This window comes from Coregonus clupeaformis, chromosome 11 (genome assembly GCF_020615455.1).
Source record: "Coregonus clupeaformis isolate EN_2021a chromosome 11, ASM2061545v1, whole genome shotgun sequence".
Lineage (NCBI taxonomy): Eukaryota > Metazoa > Chordata > Actinopteri > Salmoniformes > Salmonidae > Coregonus > Coregonus clupeaformis.
The window spans coordinates 11,017,214-11,045,193 of record NC_059202.1 but is presented as its reverse complement, the minus strand read 5'-3'; the positions used below and the strand labels follow the sequence as shown (position 1 = coordinate 11,045,193).

The 27,980-nt window shown below is 45.6% G+C and overlaps 1 long non-coding RNA gene across 1 annotated transcript; it reads right to left on the bottom strand.

The window, feature by feature from the left end:
- Positions 1–501: 501 nt before the first annotated feature.
- LOC121577215 lies at positions 502–26,871 on the bottom strand. Its single transcript, XR_006002581.2, has 3 exons — positions 26,092–26,871; positions 25,909–25,970; positions 502–652 (listed from the first exon to the last, which is right to left on the bottom strand). It is a non-coding gene; the product is annotated as an uncharacterized LOC121577215 (long non-coding RNA).
- Positions 26,872–27,980: the final 1,109 nt, after the last annotated feature.

Sequence of the window (27,980 nt, the reverse complement as noted above, 5' to 3'; positions counted from 1 at the left end):
AGTTGAGCAAACACATAATTTTATGTTCACTGAATGTATGCCTATATTTTCTCAAGTTGGAGCTAAATTTGGGCCAACTAAACATTTTATGTTCAGTTAACACTTTAACCGAAAAGTTGAGTAAACAAAAAAATTGCTGTGGAACCAGATACTTAATAATAATTAGTTGAAACAACTCTTTTTTTTTTACAGTGAACACCTAATCAACAAAAAGGAATAGACATGCAGAGGAATGGACTGAAGCACAGTTAGCATACAGGTAATCTGGAAGAATGGAAATACAGACCAAAATACAGACCAAATACAGACCAACTGAAACATACAAGTGTTTTATTTATTTTTATTTTTTACCAATGGATGAAATCAAACAATGCAAGTATTATATTTTATAATGGCCATTGAAAGTCAGTGCTACTAACATAGCTACTAATTCTTCTTAGTAACTACTCTCTTCATGCAGATTAAACTTTTCACATAGTCTTTGCCTTAGCTTCCCCATCTTACGCACCGGACTCCCCTGCCAGCCTTGTCACCCCTGCTCCGCTCTCCCACCGTCAGGGAAAGACATTACTGCCACTCAGACGTTCAACCTCTTCCTGCTGTTCACCCTCTTCAGCCGCTCCTTAAATAGAGCCGTCAGTCTGCAGTCTGCCTGTAATTATGATGAAATACTAATTAAGGGCAGGCCTGACCCAGCCAGACATGCCCTCTCTCTCTCTCTCTCTCTCTCTCTGATCCTCTCTGATCCTCTCTCTCTCTCTCTGATCCTCTCTCCTGTCTGCTCCAGATGGTCTCAGGTACAGAGAACACTTGAGGAAGAGGCTCCTTCCAGGACTACAATGTGTGCTATCATGTCTAGGATAGGTCTGGATGTGTTTAGACTTACATACATGGACGTGTTTACACAGCCCATTCTCTTATGGAATATGCCAGGAGGTGCCGATTCTGCATGTACCAGATTACATTTGGACCTGGCGAAATGTGGAAGGTATACCGTGAGAGCCTATTACGTTTCAGTTGGCTTTTAGCTTGCTAGGATGTTGTGGATGGGGATGGACATTTAAGCCGCAGCTCTATTATCTATAATGTTACCTGTAGATTGTACTGTACATTTGGTGAATGTTTACTAACTTACGCTCTTTAGAGGTTCCATTAAGAGGTTATCATTAATGTCTTGGTGGATCTGAACAGGCATTAGAAATAATTCTGCATTAGCTATATGCATATTCCAGCTAGCTTATGTGACTCCTTCCCATCCATCATCGGTCTTAGTTATCCTCAGTGGCCATCTCTGCTCAGATGGTGGGCAGATAACCACAGATAGAGGTGAGCAAGGGTGGGAGCAGTTCATTACCTCCACCATCTCACTTCTGCCATACCTTAGTGCTTTCTCCTCTCTCTCTCCCTCTCTCTCTCTCTCTCTCTCTCTCTCTCTCTCTCTCTCTCTCTCTCTCTCTCTCTCTCTCTCTCTCTCTCTCTCTCGCTCTCTTCAAATGCTTTGCTAAGCAGCAGACAGACAGGCAGGCAACTAATGTGTCAAACGGTGATGGATGAGGCATAGAACAGCTTAATCGGGAATCAATGGAGGATACACCCAATAGCACCTCCAGTTCCTCCATGAGATATAGACCAGCAGATGGAAAACCTTGTCCTGTCTACTTGATCATCATCAGGAATTAACGACACATACATGACAGGAGCCATCCCACATACAGTACAGAATAACTCTGGAAGTAAGCCAGGTTCAGTGCAGGACTGCCTTAAAAGACTAGAATTCACTTGCCATAGTGCAACTCACTATCATGTCTTTGTGGTGTGGTTTGAGTCTTTTTAGACAACCCTCTGTCCACAGTGCAACCTGTTGTCAGCCTCCAGCCTCTTGTCCCCAAATCTCCCTACACCTGTTCCAAGTCACAAGTGCCAATCTGGCAAGGGCCTCATTGTCAGAGAGGAGTGAAGCAGAGGAGAGGAGTGAAGAGCTCGGTTTGTTTGCTAGCTCTCCTACTGTATCTCCCTCTCTCTCCCTGACAGCCCTCCATGCCTGCCACTCCACAGCTCCATAAGAGAGAGTGGAGCTCAGATAAACACAGGGACACAGAAAATAAGTGTCCCTAGAATAGAGGAGCTCTGTGCAGGGTTGGGTGCTCACCTCACTGAGTTCCTGTGGAGTCGCCAGAATGAGGCTTCCCACTTTGTTACTGAAATGTGATTGTTGCTCTTTGGCTCTCCAACACTTTCCTGAAACAAGTGCACTGTCATAACAGAACTACTCCTACAGATGAGTTATAAAGTTTAAACAAAGAAATTACACAAAGTATATCAAGGAGGGCAGTTTTGTCAACAAAGAATAAAAACTATTCTGTAAACAAACTGCCATTACATTGTAGATATGTCTTCAACAATCTGCTATAAGTTAAAATGTCATAACCTCTTTGATGCCTTGTTTGAGAATGCCATGTTATACGCCCTCCCTCCTCAGATGGAAGCCAGCTGCAGCTCACCTGTCACGCCCTGACTCTGAGGACGTTTATTTGTTGAGTCAGGGTGTGTATATTCCGTGTTGTGTGTTGCTATGTTGATTTTTCTATGTTTAGATCTAGAATGTGTAGATCTATGTTGGCCGGGGTGGTTCCCAATCAGAGGCAGCTGTAGCTCGTTGTCTCTGATTGGGGACCATACCTAGCAGCCTTTTGGCACCTGTTAGTTGTGGGATCTTGTTCCAGTTATGGTATGTTTGTGTGTTACCTTGGACTTGTGTCGCGTGTTCATTCGTTTAAATTAACATGTATGCTTATCACGCTGCGCCTTGGTCCGTCCAGTCTATAAACGATCGTGACATCACCCTTGAAGTCCACCATTGTGCCCCTGTTCCCTTCATGTATTTGATGCTGTTACTATTTTTTTTCTTGTTCAATAATATATGGCACAAATGCTTGCTTCTGACACTAGGGCTTCCAGTGTGGAATTCGAGCTGGATAAAGCCTCTGAAGAATGGCTGACACTATTGTTCACTGCTGGTGCACTCTGCCGGTCCCTGTCAGGGTGGTTTTGTGAACAGAGAAAGGAACCGTCATTCACCAATCTATTTTTAACCAGAATGGGTAGCATCTACAGTAAACAATGATACTTTAGATTGATAGTCAGAGTTGGGGTCTAGTGAATCCATTATATACAGTACCTGTCTTGATCATTTTATATATCTTATAAGCACATCATTGCGAAAGTGTCAGGGTAGGTGTCTAGCTGTTTCCGTTGTTGCAACCACGGTGGAAAGTCCAGACACTACCTCCACCGTGGACATTCCCCCCGAATACCTCGATTTGGCACACGCGTTTTCCAAAACGCAGGCAACCAAATTACCACCTCATTGGGTAGGGGATTGCGCGATAAACCTCCGGGTAGACGCTGTGCCTCCCAGGAGTCATGTATATCCCCTGTCGCAGGCTGAAACGGAGGCGATGGAGACATACGTCTTAGAGTCCCTGCGCCAGGGGTTCATACGTCCCCCACTTCGCCTGCCTTCTCAAGTTTCTTTTTTGTGAAGAAGAAAGACGGAGGTCTGCGCCCTAGCATTGATTACCGAGCATTTAACAAGGGGACAATTCGTTATAGTTATCCTCTACCCCTCATTCCATCTGTAATCGAGTCAATGCATGGGCGGGCTTCTTCACAAAATTAGATCTCTGGAGTGCGTACAACCTGGTGCGTTTCCGAGAAGGGGACTAGTGGAAGACAGCATTCAGCACAACCACTGGGCATTACGAATGCCTGGTGATGCCGTACGGTTTGATGAATGCTCCATCTGTCTTCCAGTCCTTTGTGAACGAGGTGTTTCGGACATGCTTGGTCGCGGTGTAGTGGTCTACATCGATGACATTCTGGTATATTCCGCTATGCGCGCTGAGTATGTGTCCCTGGTTCGCAAAGTGCTGGCCCGACTGTTGGAACATTACCTTTATGACAAGACAAAGTGCCTGTTTTTCCAACAGTCCGTCTCCTTCCTCGGATACCGCATCACCATCTCAGGTGTGGAGATGGAGGGATACCGATTTTGAGCCGTGCTTAATTGGCCGACTCCAACCACGGTAAAGGAGGTGCATCGCTTTATTGGCTTTGCCAACTACTATCGGAGGTTTATCTGGGGCTTTGGCAAGGTCGCAGCTCCCACCACCTCTCTGTTGAAGGGTGGGCCGTCCCGGCTCCGCTGGTCTGCTGAGGCTGACAGGGCTTTCAGTAACCTGAGGGCTCTGTTCACTTCAGCCCCGGTACTGGCCCATCCCGATCTATCAATACCTTTCGTAGTGGAGGTTGATGCGTCCAAGGTAGGGATAGGCGCTGTCCTATCTCAAAACTTGGGCACGCCACCCAAGAAGCTCAGCAGAACTACGATGTTGGTGATCGGGAGTTGTTGGATGTTGTCAGAGCCCTGACCGTGTGGAGGCACTGGCTCTAGGGAGCAAAACACCCTTTCCTCGTCTGGACTGACCACCATAACCTGGAGTACATCTGGGAAGAAAGGAGGCTGAACCCTTGCCAGGCCAGGTGGGCCCTGTTCTTCACCCGGTTTGATTTTACACTGTCCTTCATACCAGGTACAAAGAACGTGAAGGCAGAAGCACTGTTACGGCTGTATGACAGAGGAGAGGCCCATAGACAACACCCCATACTCCTGGCCACCTGCATTGTGGCACCGGTAGTGTTGGCGGTGGACGCGGACATAGAGCGGGCGTTACGCACAGAGCCATCTCCACCTCAGTGCCCAGCTGGGCGGTGGTATGTGCCGTCTCTTGTCCGTGACCGTCTGATCTATTGGGTACACATGTCCCCCTCCTCTGGTCACCCAGGTATCGGCCGTACAGTGTGCTGCCAGACTGGAAGGTAATGGTACCCTACCTTGGCTAAGGACGTGAGGGTGTATGTTTCCTCCTGCTCGGTGTGCGCCCAGAGTAAGGCACCTAGGCACCTACCAGAGGGTAAGTTACATCCCTTACCAGTTCCACAACGGCCAGTTCCCACTTGTGTATTGACTTTCTCACTGATCTTCCCCTCTCTCAGGGTAACACCGCCATACTGGTCATTTTGGACCTTTTCTAAAGCCTGTCGCCTCCTTCCTTTGCCCGGTTTCCCCACGGCCCTGCAGACTACAGAGGCCCTGTTTACTCACATCTTCCGGCACTACGGGGTGCCAGAGGACATAGTGTCTAACCGGGGTCCCCAGTTTACATCCAGGGTCTGGAAGGCGTTCATGGAACGTCTGGGGGTCTCGGTCACCCTGACCTCTGGGTTTCACCCCGAGTCAAATGGGCAGGTGGAATGGGTGAATCAGGATGTGGGTAGGTTCCTGCGGTTCTAATGCCAGGACCGGACGGGGGAGTGGTCGGTGTTCTTGCCATGGGCCGAATATACCCAGAACTCTCTCCGCCACTCCTCCACTAACCTAACGCCATTTCAATGTGTTTTAGGTTATCAGCCGGTTCTGGCACTGTGGCATCAGAGCCAGACCGAGACATGGGAACGCTGCTCACATCCACCTCCAGCGCGTCGTGCGCCGCCAGAAGGCCAACGCTGACCGCCACCGCAGTGACCCGGAATCTGCCCCTCCGCCTGCCCTGCCGGGAAGCTGAGCCCGCGGTTTGTGGGGCCGTTCAAAGTCCTGAGGAGAATAAACTAGGTTACCTATAGGTTACTACTCCCTCCAGATTACCGTATTAACCCCTCATTCCATGTGTCTCTCCTCAGGCCGGTGGTGGCTGGTCCGCTCCAGGAGTCTAAGGTGTGGAAGGTTCCTCCACTAAGCGTCCCAATTCAAATTTTGCCCTGATAAGTTTGCTTTATTTGAACACAGCAGAGTTCAATATTATAGAATGTGTGTGTGTTAGTATCCTTACAAATATGAACATCTACATGCTGTATGACACAGATAAGGGTAAGAATAAAGTAATCTTCTCTCTAACACTTTAAATGTTAGGGGTGGACCTCATCGGACCCTTCACCAAATCCAGGAATGGCAACAACTGGTGTCTGACGGCGACCTATCACTTTACCAAGTGGGTGGAGGCAATACCCATTAAGGTCAGTAAAGGAAGAGAATGTGCTTAACTCTAAATTCCCTTCTGTAACCCATTAAAAAGCAAAAATAGATTTTTGTTTTGTATGATACCCACCAGGAATGGTGGGAGAACAACTTGAAGGTAATTATCTTTGTACACAACAGCAGCGTCCAGGCCTCCACCGAGTACAGACGGGAGCCGCAACTGTTGACTGAGGTAAACAATGCAATTGTATATACAATTATTGCATATACTGTAGTCTTTCAAATTTGTGATTGACTTTGTGTTGTTGTTTGTCTATTGCAATTTTATAATAATTGTATTTATTCCTGTTATCAATCAAGGTGAGACTGAACATCGACAAGGCGCAGGAGAAACAGGAGAGCTACCGGAAGAGAATCAAGAAGGGGACCAAGTGTTTCGACATCCGGGCAAATTACTTGGTTTGGAAGAAGGATGAAAGGAAGGCGAGACCTGGGAAACCTTGCTGCTCTATCGCTCCTAACTGGGGTCACCATCCGTTAAGGTGAATATAAAAACCTCAGATATTTGCTTTTGCACACAAAATAACCTGAAGCTAATTTTAGTTTCCCTAACATATATTACAGTGAAGGGAAAAAAGTATTTGATCCCCTGCTGATTTTGTATGTTTGCCCACTGATAAAGACATGATCAGTCTATAATTTTAATGGTAGGTTTATTTGAACAGTGAGAGACAGAATAACAACAAAAAAATCCAGAAAAAATGCATATCAAAAATGTTATAAATTGATTTGAATTTTAATGAGGGAATTAAGTATTTGACCCCTCTGCAAAACATGAATTAGTACTTGGTGGCAAAACCCTTGTTGGCAATCACAGAGGTCAGACGTTTCTTGTAGTTGGCCACTAGGTTTGCACACATCTCAGGAGGGATTTTGTTCCACTCCTCTTTGCAGATCTTCTCCAAGTCATTAAGGTTTTGAGGCTGACGTTTGGCAACTCGAACCTTCAGCTCCCTCCACAGATTTTCTATGGAATTAAGGTCTGGAGACTGGCTAGACCACTCCAGGAACTTAATGTGCTTCTTCTTGAGCCACTCCTTTTTTGCCTTGGCCGTGTGTTTTGGGTCATTGTCATCCCTGGCTGAGGGAAGGAAGTTTTCACCCAAGATTTGATGGTACATGGACCCGTCCCTTTGATGTGGTGAAGTTGTCCTGTCCCCTTAGCAGAAAAACACCCCCAAAGCATAACGTTTCCACCTCCATGTTTGACAGTGGGAATGGTGTTCTTGGGGTCATAGGCAGCATTCCTCCTCCTCCAAACACGGCGAGTTGAGTTGATGCCAAAGAGCTCGATTTTGGTCTCATCTGACCACAACACTTTCACCCAGTTCTCCTCTGAATCATTCAGATGTTCATTGGCAAACTTCAGACGGCCCTGTATATGTGCTTTCTTGAGCAGGGGGACCTTGCGGGCGCTGCAGGATTTCAGTCCTTCACGGCGTAGTGTGTTACCAATTGTTTTCTTGGTGACTATGGTCCCAGCTGCCTTGAGATCATTGACAAGATCCTCCTGTGTAGTTCTGGGCTGATTCCTCACCGTTCTCATGATCATTGCAACTCCACGAGGTGAGGTCTTGCATGGAGCCCCAGGCCGAGGGAGACTGACAGTTATTTTGTGTTTCTTCCATTTGCAAATAATCGCACAAACTGTTGTCACCTTCTCACCAAGCTGCTTAGCGATGGTCTTGTAGCCCATTCCAGCCTTGTGTAGGTCTACAATCTTGTCCCTGACATCCTTGTAGAGCTCGTTGGTCTTGGCCATGGTAGAGAGTTTGGAATCAGATTGATTGATTGCTTCTGTGGACAGGTGTCTTTTTATAAGGTAACAAGCTGAGAATAGGAGTGTGCTCCTAATCTCAGCTCGTTACCTGTATAAAAGACACCTGGGAGCCAGAAATCTTTCTAATTGAGAGGGGGTCAAATACTTATTTCCCTCATTAAAATGCAAATCAATTTATAACATTTTTGACATGCGTTTTTCTGGATTTTGTTGTTGTTATTCTGTCTCTCACTGTTCAAATAAACCTACCATTAAAATGATAGACTGATCATTTCTTTGTCAGTGGGCAAACGTACAAAATCAGCAGGGGATCAAATACTTTTTTCCCTCACTGTATATGTCTTCTCTTTGTCTTCCTAGTGTTACCTCGGTGGAAGCCAACAATCTTCTCCAGTTGGAGCAGTTGGACGGTCGACCACTGAAAGCCCTAACACCCGACACTTCAATAGACAAAGTAGGTTGGTTGGTTGACATTTGAGAAAGCAAGAAATTGTAGTTGTTTTGAGCTTATAAAAATGTACCTCTTCAATTTACATCTCCAAATGGCTTTAGGACCATCGACTGTCCGAGGCCCCGGGAGGTATCCCATCCACCAGAGCCAGTGAGTTCGGATCAGCCTGATTCTCTGTGCTTTGAGTCGGAGGGGGACCAGCTTGAGGTAGGCTATACCTTCAAAAACTGTTGAAAATAAATATCTCCCATTTATAACAATGCACTAATGCATACAATTTTCTCACAGCAAAGTGTAACCTGTGTGTTTGCTTGTTTACGTCTCTGTCTCCTACCCTGTTCTCTTTAACTCTGCTCCTGTTCTCCAGGATCTAGAAGTTCTGCCCAACACCCAGATGTGGATCCACCTGATGTCCTCCATTACCAACTACCCCCCAACTTTTCATTACATCATCTCTGTTATTGTCATGTAGGGATTATCTGCTAAGAAAGTGTTCTTGCTCTATCATACTGGCCACATAATATGTGAGATACACAGATTAACTAAAAACACTAGGCAGATTGCAAGAAAAAGCCATATCTCAGACTGCCCATCATTTATTTTTATTGGCCAGTCTGAGATATGGCTTTTTCTTTTCAACTCTGCTTGGAAGGTCAGCATCCCGGAGTCGCCTCTTCACTGTTGACGTTGAGACTGGTGTTTAGCAGGTACTATTTAATGAAGCTGCCAGTTGAGGACCTGTGAGGTGTCTTTTTCTCAAACTAGACACTCTAATGTATTTGTCCTCTTGCTCAGTTGTGCACCGGGGCCTCCCACTCCTTTTTCTATTCTGGTTAGAGCCAGTTTGTGCTGTTCTGTGAAGGGAAAAGTACACAGTGTTGTACGAGATCTTCAGTTTCTTGGCAATTTCTTGCATGTAATTTCTCGAAACCCCGGCAAGGCTGCCGCCCAGGCACATCCCTAGCCGTGTCCTCAGAGCAAATGCCGACCAGCTGGCTGGTGTGTTTACGGACATATTCAATCTCTCCCTTTTCCAGTCTGCTGTCCCCACATGCTTCAAGATGGCCAACATTGTTCCTGTACCCAAGAAAGCAAAGGTAACTGAACTAAATGACTATTGCCCCGTAGCACTCACCTCTGTCATCATGAAGTGCTTTGAGAGACTAGTCAAGGATCATATCACCTCTGCCTTACCTGTCACCCTAGACCCACTTCAATTTGCTTACCGCCCCAATAGATCCACAGACGATGCAATCGCCATCAAACAGCACACTGCCCTATCCCATCTGGACAAGAGGAATACCTATGTAAGAATGCTGTTCATTGACTATAGCTAGGCATTCAACACCATAGTACCCTCCAAGCTGATCATTAAGCTCTAGGCCTTGGGTCTGAACCCCGCCTGTGCAACTGGGTCCTGGACTTCCTGATGGGCCGCCCCCAGGTAGTGAAGGTAGGAAACAACATCTCCACTTCGCTGATCCTCAACACTGGGGCCCCACAAGGTACTCCCTGTTCACCCATGACTGCGTGGCCAAGCACGCCTCCAACTCAATCATCAAGTTTGCAGATGACACAACAGTAGTAGGGTTGATTACCAACAATGACGAGACCGCCTACACAGCTAGCTTCTGTGACTCCTTCCCATCCATCATCGGTCTTAGTTATCCTCAGTGGCCATCTCTGCTCAGATGGTGGGCAGATAACCACAGATAGAGGTGAGCAAGGGTGGGAGCAGTTCATTACCTCCACCATCTCACTTCTGCCATACCTTAGTGCTCTCTCTCTCTCTCTCTCTCTCCCTCTCTCTCTCTCTCTCTCTCTCTCTCTCTCTCTCTCTCTCTCTCTCTCTCTCTCTCTCTCTCTCTCTCTCTCTCGCTCTCTTCAAATGCTTTGCTAAGCAGCAGACAGACAGGCAGGCAACTAATGTGTCAAACGGTGATGGATGAGGCATAGAACAGCTTAATCGGGAATCAATGGAGGATACACCCAATAGCACCTCCAGTTCCTCCATGAGATATAGACCAGCAGATGGAAAACCTTGTCCTGTCTACTTGATCATCATCAGGAATTAACGACACATACATGACAGGAGCCATCCCACATACAGTACAGAATAACTCTGGAAGTAAGCCAGGTTCAGTGCAGGACTGCCTTAAAAGACTAGAATTCACTTGCCATAGTGCAACTCACTATCATGTCTTTGTGGTGTGGTTTGAGTCTTTTTAGACAACCCTCTGTCCACAGTGCAACCTGTTGTCAGCCTCCAGCCTCTTGTCCCCAAATCTCCCTACACCTGTTCCAAGTCACAAGTGCCAATCTGGCAAGGGCCTCATTGTCAGAGAGGAGTGAAGCAGAGGAGAGGAGTGAAGAGCTCGGTTTGTTTGCTAGCTCTCCTACTGTATCTCCCTCTCTCTCCTGACAGCCCTCCATGCCTGCCACTCCACAGCTCCATAAGAGAGAGTGGAGCTCAGATAAACACAGGGACACAGAAAATAAGTGTCCCTAGAATAGAGGAGCTCTGTGCAGGGTTGGGTGCTCACCTCACTGAGTTCCTGTGGAGTCGCCAGAATGAGGCTTCCCACTTTGTTACTGAAATGTGATTGTTGCTCTTTGGCTCTCCAACACTTTCCTGAAACAAGTGCACTGTCATAACAGAACTACTCCTACAGATGAGTTATAAAGTTTAAACAAAGAAATTACACAAAGTATATCAAGGAGGGCAGTTTTGTCAACAAAGAATAAAAACTATTCTGTAAACAAACTGCCATTACATTGTAGATATGTCTTCAACAATCTGCTATAAGTTAAAATGTCATAACCTCTTTGATGCCTTGTTTGAGAATGCCATGTTATACGCCCTCCCTCCTCAGATGGAAGCCAGCTGCAGCTCACCTGTCACGCCCTGACTCTGAGGACGTTTATTTGTTGAGTCAGGGTGTGTATATTCCGTGTTGTGTGTTGCTATGTTGATTTTTCTATGTTTAGATCTAGAATGTGTAGATCTATGTTGGCCGGGGTGGTTCCCAATCAGAGGCAGCTGTAGCTCGTTGTCTCTGATTGGGGACCATACTTAGGCAGCCTTTTGGCACCTGTTAGTTGTGGGATCTTGTTCCAGTTATGGTATGTTTGTGTGTTACCTTGGACTTGTGTCGCGTGTTCATTCGTTTAAATTAACATGTATGCTTATCACGCTGCGCCTTGGTCCGTCCAGTCTATAAACGATCGTGACATCACCCTTGAAGTCCACCATTGTGCCCCTGTTCCCTTCATGTATTTGATGCTGTTACTATTTTTTTCTTGTTCAATAATATATGGCACAAATGCTTGCTTCTGACACTAGGGCTTCCAGTGTGGAATTCGAGCTGGATAAAGCCTCTGAAGAATGGCTGACACTATTGTTCACTGCTGGTGCACTCTGCCGGTCCCTTGTCAGGGTGGTTTTGTGAACAGAGAAAGGAACCGTCATTCACCAATCTATTTTTAACCAGAATGGGTAGCATCTACAGTAAACAATGATACTTTAGATTGATAGTCAGAGTTGGGGTCTAGTGAATCCATTATATACAGTACCTGTCTTGATCATTTTATATATCTTATAAGCACATCATTGCGAAAGTGTCAGGGTAGGTGTCTAGCTGTTTCCGTTGGTGCAACCACGGTGGAAAGTCCAGACACTACCTCCACCGTGGACATTCCCCCCGAATACCTCGATTTGGCACACGCGTTTTCCAAAACGCAGGCAACCAAGTTACCACCTCATCGGGCGGGGGATTGCGCGATAAACCTCCGGGTAGACGCTGTGCCTCCCAGGAGTCATGTATATCCCCTGTCGCAGGCTGAAACGGAGGCGATGGAGACATACGTCTTAGAGTCCCTGCGCCAGGGGTTCATACGTCCCCCACTTCGCCTGCCTTCTCAAGTTTCTTTTTTGTGAAGAAGAAAGACGGAGGTCTGCGCCCTAGCATTGATTACCGAGCATTTAACAAGGGGACAATTCATTATAGTTATCCTGTACCCCTCATTCCATCTGTAATCGAGTCAATGCATGGGCGGGCTTCTTCACAAAATTAGATCTCTGGAGTGCGTACAACCTGGTGCGTTTCTGAGAAGGGGACTAGTGGAAGACAGCATTCAGCACAACCACTGGGCATTACGAATGCCTGGTGATGCCGTACGGTTTGATGAATGCTCCATCTGTCTTCCAGTCCTTTGTGAACGAGGTGTTTCGGACATGCTTGGTCGCGGTGTAGTGGTCTACATCGATGACATTCTGGTATATTCCGCTATGCGCGCTGAGTATGTGTCCCTGGTTCGCAAAGTGCTGGCCCGACTGTTGGAACATTACCTTTATGACAAGACAAAGTGCCTGTTTTTCCAACAGTCCGTCTCCTTCCTCGGATACCGCATCACCATCTCAGGTGTGGAGATGGAGGGATACCGATTTTGAGCCGTGCTTAATTGGCCGACTCCAACCACGGTAAAGGAGGTGCATCGCTTTATTGGCTTTGCCAACTACTATCGGAGGTTTATCTGGGGCTTTGGCAAGGTCGCAGCTCCCACCACCTCTCTGTTGAAGGGTGGGCCGTCCCGGCTCCGCTGGTCTGCTGAGGCTGACAGGGCTTTCAGTAACCTGAGGGCTCTGTTCACTTCAGCCCCGGTACTGGCCCATCCCGATCTATCAATACCTTTCGTAGTGGAGGTTGATGCGTCCAAGGTAGGGATAGGCGCTGTCCTATCTCAAAACTTGGGCACGCCACCCAAGAAGCTCAGCAGAACTACGATGTTGGTGATCGGGAGTTGTTGGATGTTGTCAGAGCCCTGACCGTGTGGAGGCACTGGCTCTAGGGAGCAAAACACCCTTAGCTCGTCTGGACTGACCACCATAACCTGGAGTACATCTGGGAAGCAAGGAGGCTGAACCCTTGCCAGGCCAGGTGGGCCCTGTTCTTCACCCGGTTTGATTTTACACTGTCCTTCATACGAGGTACAAAGAACGTGAAGGCAGAAGCACTGTTACGGCTGTATGACAGAGGAGAGGCCCATAGACAACACCCCATACTCCTGGCCACCTGCATTGTGGCACCGGTAGTGTTGGCGGTGGACGCGGACATAGAGCGGGCGTTACGCACAGAGCCATCTCCACCTCAGTGCCCAGCTGGGCGGTGGTATGTGCCGTCTCTTGTCCGTGACCGTCTGATCTATTGGGTACACATGTCCCCCTCCTCTGGTCACCCAGGTATCGGCCGTACAGTGTGCTGCCAGACTGGAAGGTAATGGTACCCTACCTTGGCTAAGGACGTGAGGGTGTATGTTTCCTCCTGCTCGGTGTGCGCCCAGAGTAAGGCACCTAGGCACCTACCAGAGGGTAAGTTACATCCCTTACCAGTTCCACAACGGCCAGTTCCCACTTGTGTATTGACTTTCTCACTGATCTTCCCCTCTCTCAGGGTAACACCGCCATACTGGTCATTTTGGACCTTTTCTAAAGCCTGTCGCCTCCTTCCTTTGCCCGGTTTCCCCACGGCCCTGCAGACTACAGAGGCCCTGTTTACTCACATCTTCCGGCACTACGGGGTGCCAGAGGACATAGTGTCTAACCGGGGTCCCCAGTTTACATCCAGGGTCTGGAAGGCATTCATGGAACGTCTGGGGGTCTCGGTCACCCTGACCTCTGGGTTTCACCCCGAGTCAAATGGGCAGGTGGAATGGGTGAATCAGGATGTGGGTAGGTTCCTGCGGTTCTAATGCCAGGACCGGACGGGGGAGTGGTCGGTGTTCTTGCCATGGGCCGAATATACCCAGAACTCTCTCCGCCACTCCTCCACTAACCTAACGCCATTTCAATGTGTTTTAGGTTATCAGCCGGTTCTGGCACTGTGGCATCAGAGCCAGACCGAGACATGGAACGCTGCTCACATCCACCTCCAGCGCGTCGTGCGTCGCCAGAAGGCCAACGCTGACCGCCACCGCAGTGACCCGGAATCTGCCCCTCCGCCTGCCCTGCCGGAAGCTGAGCCCGCGGTTTGTGGGGCCGTTCAAAGTCCTGAGGAGAATAAACTAGGTTACCTATAGGTTACTACTCCCTCCAGATTACCGTATTAACCCCTCATTCCATGTGTCTCTCCTCAGGCCGGTGGTGGCTGGTCCGCTCCAGGAGTCTAAGGTGTGGAAGGTTCCTCCACTAAGCGTCCCAATTCAAATTTTGCCCTGATAAGTTTGCTTTATTTGAACACAGCAGAGTTCAATATTATAGAATGTGTGTGTGTTAGTATCCTTACAAATATGAACATCTACATGCTGTATGACACAGATAAGGGTAAGAATAAAGTAATCTTCTCTCTAACACTTTAAATGTTAGGGGTGGACCTCATCGGACCCTTCACCAAATCCAGGAATGGCAACAACTGGTGTCTGACGGCGACCTATCACTTTACCAAGTGGGTGGAGGCAATACCCATTAAGGTCAGTAAAGGAAGAGAATGTGCTTAACTCTAAATTCCCTTCTGTAACCCATTAAAAAGCAAAAATAGATTTTTGTTTTGTATGATACCCACCAGGAATGGTGGGAGAACAACTTGAAGGTAATTATCTTTGTACACAACAGCAGCGTCCAGGCCTCCACCGAGTACAGACGGGAGCCGCAACTGTTGACTGAGGTAAACAATGCAATTGTATATACAATTATTGCATATACTGTAGTCTTTCAAATTTGTGATTGACTTTGTGTTGTTGTTTGTCTATTGCAATTTTATAATAATTGTATTTATTCCTGTTATCAATCAAGGTGAGACTGAACATCGACAAGGCGCAGGAGAAACAGGAGAGCTACCGGAAGAGAATCAAGAAGGGGACCAAGTGTTTCGACATCCGGGCAAATTACTTGGTTTGGAAGAAGGATGAAAGGAAGGCGAGACCTGGGAAACCTTGCTGCTCTATCGCTCCTAACTGGGGTCACCATCCGTTAAGGTGAATATAAAAACCTCAGATATTTGCTTTTGCACACAAAATAACCTGAAGCTAATTTTAGTTTCCCTAACATATATTACAGTGAAGGGAAAAAAGTATTTGATCCCCTGCTGATTTTGTATGTTTGCCCACTGATAAAGACATGATCAGTCTATAATTTTAATGGTAGGTTTATTTGAACAGTGAGAGACAGAATAACAACAAAAAAATCCAGAAAAATGCATATCAAAAATGTTATAAATTGATTTGAATTTTAATGAGGGAATTAAGTATTTGACCCCTCTGCAAAACATGAATTAGTACTTGGTGGCAAAACCCTTGTTGGCAATCACAGAGGTCAGACGTTTCTTGTAGTTGGCCACTAGGTTTGCACACATCTCAGGAGGGATTTTGTTCCACTCCTCTTTGCAGATCTTCTCCAAGTCATTAAGGTTTTGAGGCTGACGTTTGGCAACTCGAACCTTCAGCTCCCTCCACAGATTTTCTATGGAATTAAGGTCTGGAGACTGGCTAGACCACTCCAGGAACTTAATGTGCTTCTTCTTGAGCCACTCCTTTTTTGCCTTGGCCGTGTGTTTTGGGTCATTGTCATCCCTGGCTGAGGGAAGGAAGTTTTCACCCAAGATTTGATGGTACATGGACCCGTCCCTTTGATGTGGTGAAGTTGTCCTGTCCCCTTAGCAGAAAAACACCCCCAAAGCATAACGTTTCCACCTCCATGTTTGACAGTGGGAATGGTGTTCTTGGGGTCATAGGCAGCATTCCTCCTCCTCCAAACACGGCGAGTTGAGTTGATGCCAAAGAGCTCGATTTTGGTCTCATCTGACCACAACACTTTCACCCAGTTCTCCTCTGAATCATTCAGATGTTCATTGGCAAACTTCAGACGGCCCTGTATATGTGCTTTCTTGAGCAGGGGGACCTTGCGGGCGCTGCAGGATTTCAGTCCTTCACGGCGTAGTGTGTTACCAATTGTTTTCTTGGTGACTATGGTCCCAGCTGCCTTGAGATCATTGACAAGATCCTCCTGTGTAGTTCTGGGCTGATTCCTCACCGTTCTCATGATCATTGCAACTCCACGAGGTGAGGTCTTGCATGGAGCCCCAGGCCGAGGGAGACTGACAGTTATTTTGTGTTTCTTCCATTTGCAAATAATCGCACAAACTGTTGTCACCTTCTCACCAAGCTGCTTGGCGATGGTCTTGTAGCCCATTCCAGCCTTGTGTAGGTCTACAATCTTGTCCCTGACATCCTTGTAGAGCTCGTTGGTCTTGGCCATGGTAGAGAGTTTGGAATCAGATTGATTGATTGCTTCTGTGGACAGGTGTCTTTTATAAAGGTAACAAGCTGAGAATAGGAGTGTGCTCCTAATCTCAGCTCGTTACCTGTATAAAAGACACCTGGGAGCCAGAAATCTTTCTAATTGAGAGGGGGTCAAATACTTATTTCCCTCATTAAAATGCAAATCAATTTATAACATTTTTGACATGCGTTTTTCTGGATTTTGTTGTTGTTATTCTGTCTCTCACTGTTCAAATAAACCTACCATTAAAATGATAGACTGATCATTTCTTTGTCAGTGGGCAAACGTACAAAATCAGCAGGGGGATCAAATACTTTTTTCCCTCACTGTATATGTCTTCTCTTTGTCTTCCTAGTGTTACCTCGGTGGAAGCCAACAATCTTCTCCAGTTGGAGCAGTTGGACGGTCGACCACTGAAAGCCCTAACACCCGACACTTCAATAGACAAAGTAGGTTGGTTGGTTGACATTTGAGAAAGCAAGAAATTGTAGTTGTTTTGAGCTTATAAAAATGTACCTCTTCAATTTACATCTCCAAATGGCTTTAGGACCATCGACTGTCCGAGCCCCCCAGGAGGTATCCCATCCACCAGAGCCAGTGAGTTCGGATCAGCCTGATTCTCTGTGCTTTGAGTCAGAGGGGGACCAGCTTGAGGTAGGCTATACCTTCAAAAACTGTTGAAAATAACATATCTCCCATTTATAACAATGCACTAATGCATACAATTTTCTCACAGCAAAGTGTAACCTGTGTGTTTGCTTGTTTACGTCTCTGTCTCCTACCCTGTTCTCTTTAACTCTGCTCCTGTTCTCCAGGATCTAGAAGTTCTGCCCAACACCCAGATGTGGATCCACCTGATGTCCTCCATTACCAACTACCCCCCAACTTTTCATTACATCATCTCTGTTATTGTCATGTAGGATTATCTGCTAAGAAAGTGTTCTTGCTCTATCATACTGGCCACATAATATGTGAGATACACAGATTAACTAAAAACACTAGGCAGATTGCAAAGAAAAAGCCATATCTCAGACTGCCCATCATTTATTTTTATTGGCCAGTCTGAGATATGGCTTTTTCTTTTCAACTCTGCTTGGAAGGTCAGCATCCCGGAGTCGCCTCTTCACTGTTGACGTTGAGACTGGTGTTTAGCAGGTACTATTTAATGAAGCTGCCAGTTGAGGACCTGTGAGGTGTCTTTTTCTCAAACTAGACACTCTAATGTATTTGTCCTCTTGCTCAGTTGTGCACCGGGGCCTCCCACTCCTTTTTCTATTCTGGTTAGAGCCAGTTTGTGCTGTTCTGTGAAGGGAAAAGTACACAGTGTTGTACGAGATCTTCAGTTTCTTGGCAATTTCTTGCATGTAATTTCTCGAAACCCCCGGCAAGGCTGCCGGCCCAGGCACATCCCTAGCCGTGTCCTCAGAGCAAATGCCGACCAGCTGGCTGGTGTGTTTACGGACATATTCAATCTCTCCCTTTTCCAGTCTGCTGTCCCCACATGCTTCAAGATGGCCAACATTGTTCCTGTACCCAAGAAAGCAAAGGTAACTGAACTAAATGACTATTGCCCCGTAGCACTCACCTCTGTCATCATGAAGTGCTTTGAGAGACTAGTCAAGGATCATATCACCTCTGCCTTACCTGTCACCCTAGACCCACTTCAATTTGCTTACCGCTCCCAATAGATCCACAGACGATGCAATCGCCATCAAACAGCACACTGCCCTATCCCATCTGGACAAGAGGAATACCTATGTAAGAATGCTGTTCATTGACTATAGCTAGGCATTCAACACCATAGTACCCTCCAAGCTGATCATTAAGCTCTAGGCCTTGGGTCTGAACCCCGCCTGTGCAACTGGGTCCTGGACTTCCTGATGGGCCGCCCCCAGGTAGTGAAGGTAGGAAACAACATCTCCACTTCGCTGATCCTCAACACTGGGGCCCCACAAGGTACTCCCTGTTCACCCATGACTGCGTGGCCAAGCACGCCTCCAACTCAATCATCAAGTTTGCAGATGACACAACAGTAGTAGGGTTGATTACCAACAATGACGAGACCGCCTACAAGGAGGAGGTGAGGGCTCTGGGAGTGAGGTGCCAGAAATATAACCTCTCACTCAATGTCAAGAAAACAAAGGAGATGATCGTGGACTTTAGGAAACAGCAGACGGTGCATCCCCCTATTCACATCGACGGGACCGCAGTGGAGAAGGTGGAAAGTTTCAAGTTCCTTGGCGTACACATCACTGACAAACTGAAATGGTCCACCCACGCAGACAGTGTTGTGAAGAAGGCGCAACAGAGCCTCTTCAACCTCAGGAGGCTGAAGAAATTTGGCTTGGCACCTAAAACCCTCACAAACTTTTACAGATGCACAATTGAGAGCATCCTGTCGGGCTGTATCACTGCCTGGTATGGCAACTGCACCGCCCGCAACCGCAGGGCTCTCCAGAGGGTGGTGCGGTCTGCCGAACGCATTACCAGGGGCAAACTACCCGCCCACCAAGACACCTACAGCACTCGATGTCACAGGAAGGCCAAAAAGATAATCAAGGACATCAACCACCCGCCACTGTCTGTTCACCCCGCTATCATCCAGAAGGCGAGGTCAGTACAGGTGCATCAAAGCTGGGACCGAGAGAATGAAAAACAGCTTCTATCTCAAGGCCATCAGACTGTTAAATAGCCATCACTAGCACATTAGATGCTGCTGCTGCCTATTGAAATCACTGGCCACTTTAAGAAATCGAACACTAGTCACTTTAATAATATTTACATATCTTGCACTACTCATCTCATATGTATATACTGTATTCTATTCTATAATACACTAATGTACTGTATCTTAGTACATGCCGCTCTGTCAGTGCTTGTCCATATACAGTGGGGAAAAAAAGTATTTAGTCAGCCACCAATTGTGCAAGTTCTCCCACTTAAAAAGATGAGAGATGCCTGTAATTTTCATCATAGGTACACGTCAACTATGACAGACAAATTGAGGAAAAAAAATCCAGAAAATCACATCGTAGGATTTTTAATGAATTTATTTGCAAATTATGGTGGAAAATAACTATTTGGTCACCTACAAACAAGCAAGATTTCTGGCTCTCACAGACCTGTAAATTCTTCTTTAAGAGGCTCCTCTGTCCTCCACTCGTTACCTGTATTAATGGCACCTGTTTGAACTTGTTATCAGTATAAAAGACACCTGTCCACAACCTCAAACAGTCACACTCCAAACTCCACAATGGCCAAGGCCAAAGAGCTGTCAAAGGACACCAGAAACAAAATTGTAGACCTGCACCAGGCTGGGAAGACTGAATCTGCAATAGGTAAGCAGCTTGGTTTGAAGAAATCAACTGTGGGAGCAATTATTAGGAAATGGAAGACATACAAGACCACTGATAATCTCCCTCGATCTGGGGCTCCACGCAAGATCTCACCCCGTGGGGTCAAAATGATCACAAGAACGGTGAGCAAAAATCCCAGAACCACACGGGGGGGACCTAGTGAATGACCTGCAGAGAGCTGGGACAAAAGTAACAAAGCCTACCATCAGTAACACACTACGCCGCCAGGGACTCAAATCCTGCAGTGCAAGACGTGTCCCCCTGCTTAAGCCAGTACATGTCCAGGCCCGTCTGAAGTGCATTTGGATGATCCAGAAGAGGATTGGGAGAATGTCATATGGTCAGATGAAACCAAAATATAACTTTTTGGTAAAAACTCAACTCGTCATGTTTGGAGGACAAAGAATGCTGAGTTGCATCCAAAGAACACCATACCTACTGTGAAGCATGGGGGGTGGAAACATCATGCTTTGGGGCTGTTTTTCTGCAAAGGGACCAGGACGACTGATCCGTGTAAAGGAAAGAATGAATGGGGCCATGTATCGTGAGATTTTGAGTGAAAACCTCCTTCCATCAGCAAGGGCATTGAAGATGAAACGTGGCTGAGTCTTTCAGCATGACAATGATCCCAAACACACCGCCCGGGCAACGAAGGAGTGGCTTCGTAAGAAGCATTTCAAGGTCCTGGAGTGGCCTAGCCAGTCTCCAGATCTCAACCCCATAGAAAATCTTTGGAGGGAGTTGAAAGTCCGTGTTGCCCAGCGACAGCCCCAAAACATCACTGCTCTAGAGGATATCTGCATGGAGGAATGGGCCAAAATACCAGAAACAGTGTGTGAAAACCTTGTGAAGACTTACAGAAAACGTTTGACCTGTGTCATTGGCAACAAAGGGTATATAACAAAGTATTGAGAAACTTTTGTTATTGACCAAATACTTATTTTCCACCATCATTTGCCAATAAATTCATAAAAAATCCTACAATGTGATTTTCTGGATTATTTTTTCTCATTTTGTCTGTCATAGTTGACGTGTACCTATGATGAAAATTACAGGCCTCTCTCATCTTTTTAAGTGGGAGAACTAGCACAATTGGTGGCTGACTAAATACTTTTTTTCCCCACTGTATGTATATATTCTTAAATTCCATTCCTTACTAGATTTGTGTGTATTGGGTATATGTTGTGAAATTGTTAGATATTACTTGTTAGATATTACTGCACTGTCGGAGCTAGAAGCACAAGTATTTCGCTACACCCGCAATAACATCTGCTAAACACGTGTATGTGACAAATACAATTTTATTTTATTTGGAATAGCCTTCATTTCTCAGAACAAGAATAGACTGACGAGTTTCAGAAGAAAGTTATTTGTTTCTTGCCATTTTTGAGCCTGTAATTGAACCCACAATTGCTGATGCTCCAGATACTCAACTAGTCTCAAAGAGGCCAGTTTTGTTTATTATGTAATCAGCAAAACAGTTTTCAGCTGTGCTAACATAATAGCAAAAGGGTTTTCTAATGATCAATTAGACTTTCAAAATGATAAACTTGGATTAGCAAAAACAATGTGCCATTGGAACATAGGACTGATGGTTGCTGATAATGTGCCTCTGAATGCCTATGTAGATATTCCATTAAAAATCAGCCATTTCCAGCTACAATGGCCATTTACAACATTAACAATGTCTACACTGTATTTCTGATCAATTAGATGTTATTTTAATGGACAAAAAAATGGCTTTTCTTTTGAAAACAAGGACATTTCTAAGTGACCCCGAATTTGTTGAACAGTAGTGTATATACAGCTATGGAAAATATTAAGAGACCACTGCTCATTTTTCTTCAACCAGCATCTCTACATGTATGACAGCCATTCCATTCCAGTGTCTGTTGAATTCCAACACAGGCACACCTCATTCTGAATTAGGTACTGATTAGGTGATAGGATCAGCTGGATGGCAAAAACAGTGCTAATAGTACCTCAAAAGTAATATTAATCAAAAAATTAATATTGACCATGCCAAAAGAGTTGAAAAGGAAAGTTTTGAGTGAGGAAAAGAAGGGTCCAATTCTGGCTTTACTGGCAGTGGGATACAGTGAGCGTCAGGTTGCTTCCATCCTTAAAATTTCAAAGACGGCGGTTCATAAGAACAAGGTCAAGCAGCAGACATTGGGGACAACAAAGCTACAGACCGGCAGAGGTCGAAAACGACTCTACTGACCGGGATGACCGCCAACTCATTCGAATGTCACTCAACAACCGTAGGATGACATCAAGTGACCTACAAAAAGAATGGCAAATGGCAGCTGGGGTGAAGTGCACGGTGAGGATGGTTCGAAACAGGCTCCTAGGGGCAGGGTTGAAGTCGTGCAAAGCTAGAAAAAAGCCCTTCATCAATGAGAAGCAAAAAAGAGCGAGGCTGAGGTTTGCAAAAGACCATAAGGATTGGACCGTAGAAAGGTCATCTTCAAAAGTCAAATTTTCAGCTTTGCCCAACACCTGGTCGTCTAATGGTTAGACGGAGACCTGGAGAGGCCTACAAGCCACAGTGTCTCGCACCCACTCTGAAATTTGGTGGAGGATCGGTGATGATCTGAGGGTGCTTCAGCAAGGCTGGAATCGGGCAGATTTGTCTTTGTGAAGGACGCATGAATCAAGCCACATACAAAGTTGTCCTGGAAGAAAACTTTTATATATATTTTTTTGTCATTTAGCAGACACTCTTATCCAGAGCAACTTACAGTTAGTGAGTGCATACATTATTGTTTTATTTTTCATACTGGCCCCCCGTGGGAATCAAACCCACAATCCTGGCATTGCAAACACCATGCTCTACCAACTGAGCTACATCCCTGCCAGCCATTCCCTCCCCTACCCTGGACTACGCTGGGCCAGTTGTGCGCCGCCCCATGGGTCTCCCGGTCGCGGCCAGCTACGACAGAGCCTGGATTCGAACCAGGATCTCTAGTGGCACAGCTACCACTGCGATGCAGTGCATTAAACAACTGCGCCACTCGGGACTTGCTTCCCTTTGCTCTGACATTGTTCCCCAACTCTGAGGATTGGTTTCTCCAGCAGGACAATGTGCCATGCCACACAGCCAGGTCAATCAAGGTGTGGATGGAGGACCATCCATCATGGCCAGCCTAATCTCCAGACCTGAACCCCATTGAAAACTTCTGGAATGTGATCAAGAGGAAGATGGATGGTCACAAGCCATCAAACAAAGATGAGCTGCTTGAATTGTTGCTCCAGGAGTGGCATAAAGTCACCCAACATCAATGTGAAAGACTGGTGGAGAGCATGCCAAGATGCATGAAAGTTGTGATTGAAAATCAGGGTTATTCCACCAAATATTGATTTCTGAACTCTTCCTAAGTTAAAACATTACTATTGTGTTGTTTAAAAATTAACATAAACTTATTTTCTTTGCATTATTCGAGGTCTGACAACACTGCATCTTTTTTGTTATTTTGACCAGTTGTCATTTTCTTCAAATAAATGCTCTAAATGACGACTATATTTTTATTTGGAACCCATCTCATCACCCCGAGAACATCTTCCCCACAGTGAAGCATGGTGGTGACAGCATCATGCTGTGGGGATGTTTTTCATCGGCAGGGACTGGGAAACTGGTCAGAATTGAAGGAATGATATATGGCGCTAAATACAGGGAAATTATTGAGGGAAACCTGTTTCAGTCTTCTAGAGATTTGAGACTGGGATGGAGGTTCACCTTCCAGCAGGACAATGACCCTAAGCCTACTGCTAAAGCAACACTCGAGTGGTTTAAGGGGAAACATTTAAATGTCTTAGAATGGCCTAGTCAAAGCCCTGACCTCAATCCAATTGAGAATCTGTGGTATGACTTAAAGATTACTGTACACCAGCGGAACCCATCCAACTTGAAGGAGCTGGAGCAGTTTTGCCTTGAAGAATAGGCAAAAATCCCAGTGGCTAGATGTGCCAAGGTTATAGAGACATACCCCAAGAGACTTGCAGCTGTAATTGCTGCAAAAGGTGGCTGTACTGCATCTAGGTAATGTACATGGATTTGTTTACAGAAAATTATGGTGTGCTGGGAAGGGGGGGCTATTAAAAAAACAAAGCCCAGGGCCTATGATTTCTTATTCCAGCCCTGATGTCATTAATCTTGTCGAGATTGATTTCAAATAGTTTATTACATCAGATACTATGGGACTGGAGTTTAAGTGTTGTGTGTCCAGATCTATGCATATTCATGTTGAAAGTAGAGTAGTTTATAGATTTGAGAGAGGACTGACACAATGTACTTAATGAATCCTGTTTCCGTCTGGTTAAAAAGAGCCATGCAGATGATGCAGATGATGCATTATACTTATTACTAATAACTTAATCAGCTGTAATTACTTCCTTTCATCGCAGAGCCATCAAGGGGACCACACACCCTCCCACCCCCATGCCTCAGTGCATACCCTCCCACGGGGAGCTTTACCTCTCTTAAAGCATCTCAGAACTTCTGATTACAGACAAGCAAATTGGTAGGTATAATCTGAGCGTTTGTGAGCTGCGAGGTGCTCACCTCTTATCTCAATAGACCTGTGGGTATCGAGTGTGATTGTGGTATATAGAAACTACTCACCATCTGACTGCCCTCCAGACACATAGACTGAGTACAAAGAGACCAGGCATTCACTTCCATCAACAGTGTATTATGGTGAATCCTCAGTGTCTAGTGCACATGTCAATTATAATGATGTGTAATTACAGTAGAGGTAGGGTGGGAGAGGGTGTGAGGCAGGGATACACATAGCATTAAGGTGAAGCTTGTGAAGATGATGATTCTGTAAAAATCAGACCTGGCTTCAAATAGTATTTGTTTCTTTCAAATATTTAGAAGAAATTAGTCACTGATCATTCCCTTTGTTTAAAAATAAAATTACTCAACAATAATTTAAAAACAACTCTTCACTCTTGACTTCATCATCCAACTCTCTTATGCACCCGGTTATCCTACCCAACTGTGAAACAGACTGAATGAGTTGAAGCTTTCCAGAAAGACCACATTGCTGTGACAGACTAGAGGGTGTGCTTCCACAAGCATTCCACCAACCAAAGGGCTTTTAGGCAGCTAGGAGGTTGGCATTTGGCAAACAACTCTGTCAGGCAAATTCTGATGAGTAATAATGTAGTCATGTTCCTATAGCTAGAATGTACAGTATGTGTGGAAAATCTAGGGCTGACAAGGGGAACTACTGTACCACTAATGCAATAACTCAATAGGTATTTACTGGTGTTTCCTGTAGTTGACACAATATTTTTCCACCAACATACTGTAAAAGCAGCATGTCATTGAATATTCACTGCACACATGGATCATATTATTGTATAATTGGCCACAAACACAAAAGGCAGTGGCACAATATGACTTAAAACCCCAGGCAAACTTTTCCACAGCCTACCCATATGTTTCTATACAATTATATGTGATTAAATGAATGACAAATACACATGCTCAGTCAGGGGTAACTGCTGACACTCTTTTCCTATAGTACACCAAGTCATGCTCACACACATGAAAACCCACCGACACACTTTATTTGGATTGGATTGACCATCTGTAGATGCTCTACATCTGTACATACTATCAACAAACACTCTGTTGGTAAGTAACTGCTTGCTAATGTTACAGTTAGGGTTAGGTTTAGAATAAGGGTTAGGGTAAGGGTAAATGTTAGGGCTAGGGTTAGGATAAGGGTTAAGGTTAGGGCTAGTGTTAGGAGATAGTTAGTTGAAATGTTACTGATAGTGTGTATATAGTCTGTAGAGCATCTACAGATGGACTATCCAAATAAAGTATTACTAAACCCACTAATGGAAAAAAGAGAGGTGTCCACAGTGTATGCAATATTCAATACCTTCTAAATTCAGTTTAGAATTTAAATAAAAATTGAAAATGTGAAAGTCACTCACCGGTGCAAGGAGATGTCCAGTTAGCATGCAGAGTCATGGAGTTGTACAGGGTCTCTCAAGTGCTTTCAGAATGCATGAGGAAGGATGCACAATTTAATATGCGGAGAAAAAGTAAGTGAAAAATAAATATCTCTGTTCATATTTCTCTAGCGCCAATATATTTTGAGCACAGTGTCAACTCACTTTAGTTTATTTGGTTTCTTTTCAGTGCGGCGAGGGCAGCAGCAAAGTAAAATGAAAAACAAAACCCAAAATCCAATGACTTTACTCCATTTAACTCTTGGAATTCAGCTGTGTGCAAGGAAGAGGAAGAATCAAAACAGCTCGAGGCCTAGACTTGAACACAACTCTTCTTCCTCTCAGTAACACAATATCAACACATCCACTAGATTGTTTACCCTGGCTGAGGCTCACAGGGATGGGCAGGACCCCTGCGGAGCGAGGAGGGCAGGAGGAGTCCCAAGGAGACAGAGATGGAGGTCCTGGGGGTGCAGAGATGTGCAGAGGATGCCCTTTGAGTCCTCTACTGGTACTTTCTTCCTTCTGTCTAACCTGGAGAGATCCAGCAGCTGATATTCATTCAAGCCACGCTCTCTCTTGGCATGAATCCCCCTTCAAACAGAAGCGGAGGAAGAGAGGAGCAGAGGAGGGGAGTAGATGGATAGAGCAGGATGAGAAGAGGAGGGGTGTAGAGAGACTGACTGAAAGGTAAGGTAAAAAAAACAGTGTATTCCGAAAGTCGTATTGCTGATGGCATGTGAAAGGCATAGTGGTTCCGCCTGGTGTGCGTCCTGTGTACCTCCTCCTCCAGGTGTCTCCCTGTGTCGTGGTTGTGGCGTGGTTGGGGCGGAGGCAGTGAATGACAGAGCGTTGGTGAGGGCTGCTGCGTCCTTCCAGCTACAGCAGCAGTCTTTACTCAAATAAATGCCTACGCTGTCACAGCACTCTGCTGCTTCACATTAGATTCAGCTTCCCTCTCTCTCTCTCACACACACACACACACTCCCTCTGCACCTCCCTCCCTCTCTATATCTCTCCCTCCCTCCCACATTCCCTCTCTCTCCCTCTCATTCAGTCACACGTGAGGAGCCCGGAATACAAATCAGTCCTTTATTCTGCTTTTATAAAAAGATGCCATTGTGCTACCCCAGTTTGTTAACTTCGGGAGCCAGAGGGGGCTACATGTCATCCCCCAGACCCCTGACTGGTTATCTGTGATCTGTCTTACCTACAGCTGGCCTGGGCTGCTAGAGGGGGGTCACGGTCAAAGCAACGCTGGAATGCTGGGCAGAATTTGGAGTGTGAGGAAGTGTCACGGTGTCACATGATATGAGAGAGAGTGAGTAATACAGTATCTGTTTATGAGGTAATCAATTCACATTTCCACTCAAACGATCATTTAAAAAAATTATGATCCTCCTGCAGGTTACCGCTTAGAAAAAAGGGTGCTATTTAGAACCTAAACGGGTTCTTCAGCTGTCTCCATAAGATAACCCTTTGAAGAACCCTTTTTGATTCCAGGTAGAACCCTTTTGGGTTCCATGTAGAACCCGTTCCACAGAAACTTTGACCAGTTTCATCAGTTAAAGGGATACTGCGAGATTCTGGAATTTAAGCCCTTGTTCTACTTACCCAGAGTCAGATGGCACTGCACACAGAGACAAAAAAATGGTATCCACGAGTTCATCTGACTCTGGGTAAGTAGAACAAGGGCTTAAATGCCAGAATCTCGCAGTATCCCTCTAAGTGATCCATAATATCACTCCATCTTTCCTATCTTATTGTTTCATATTGAATATACTGATTGTGTTGTGGTCTCACCTCAGCAGTTACAGTACAGTAGATAAACCACACTGCTATACTCTGTTAGTAATGTGCACTTCAATCAGTTACAGTAGTTATTCTGAACTTTGATCCATTTTGCTTCACGTAGAATATGAGAGCTGTCGACAATATGTTTCTCACATCCATCTAACACATTTAGCACAAATCATACATAGTCTGCCAAAAACCAAACCAATCAATCTATCCTATGGGGATTTCAGGTTACCCTGGAAAGTATACATACATGC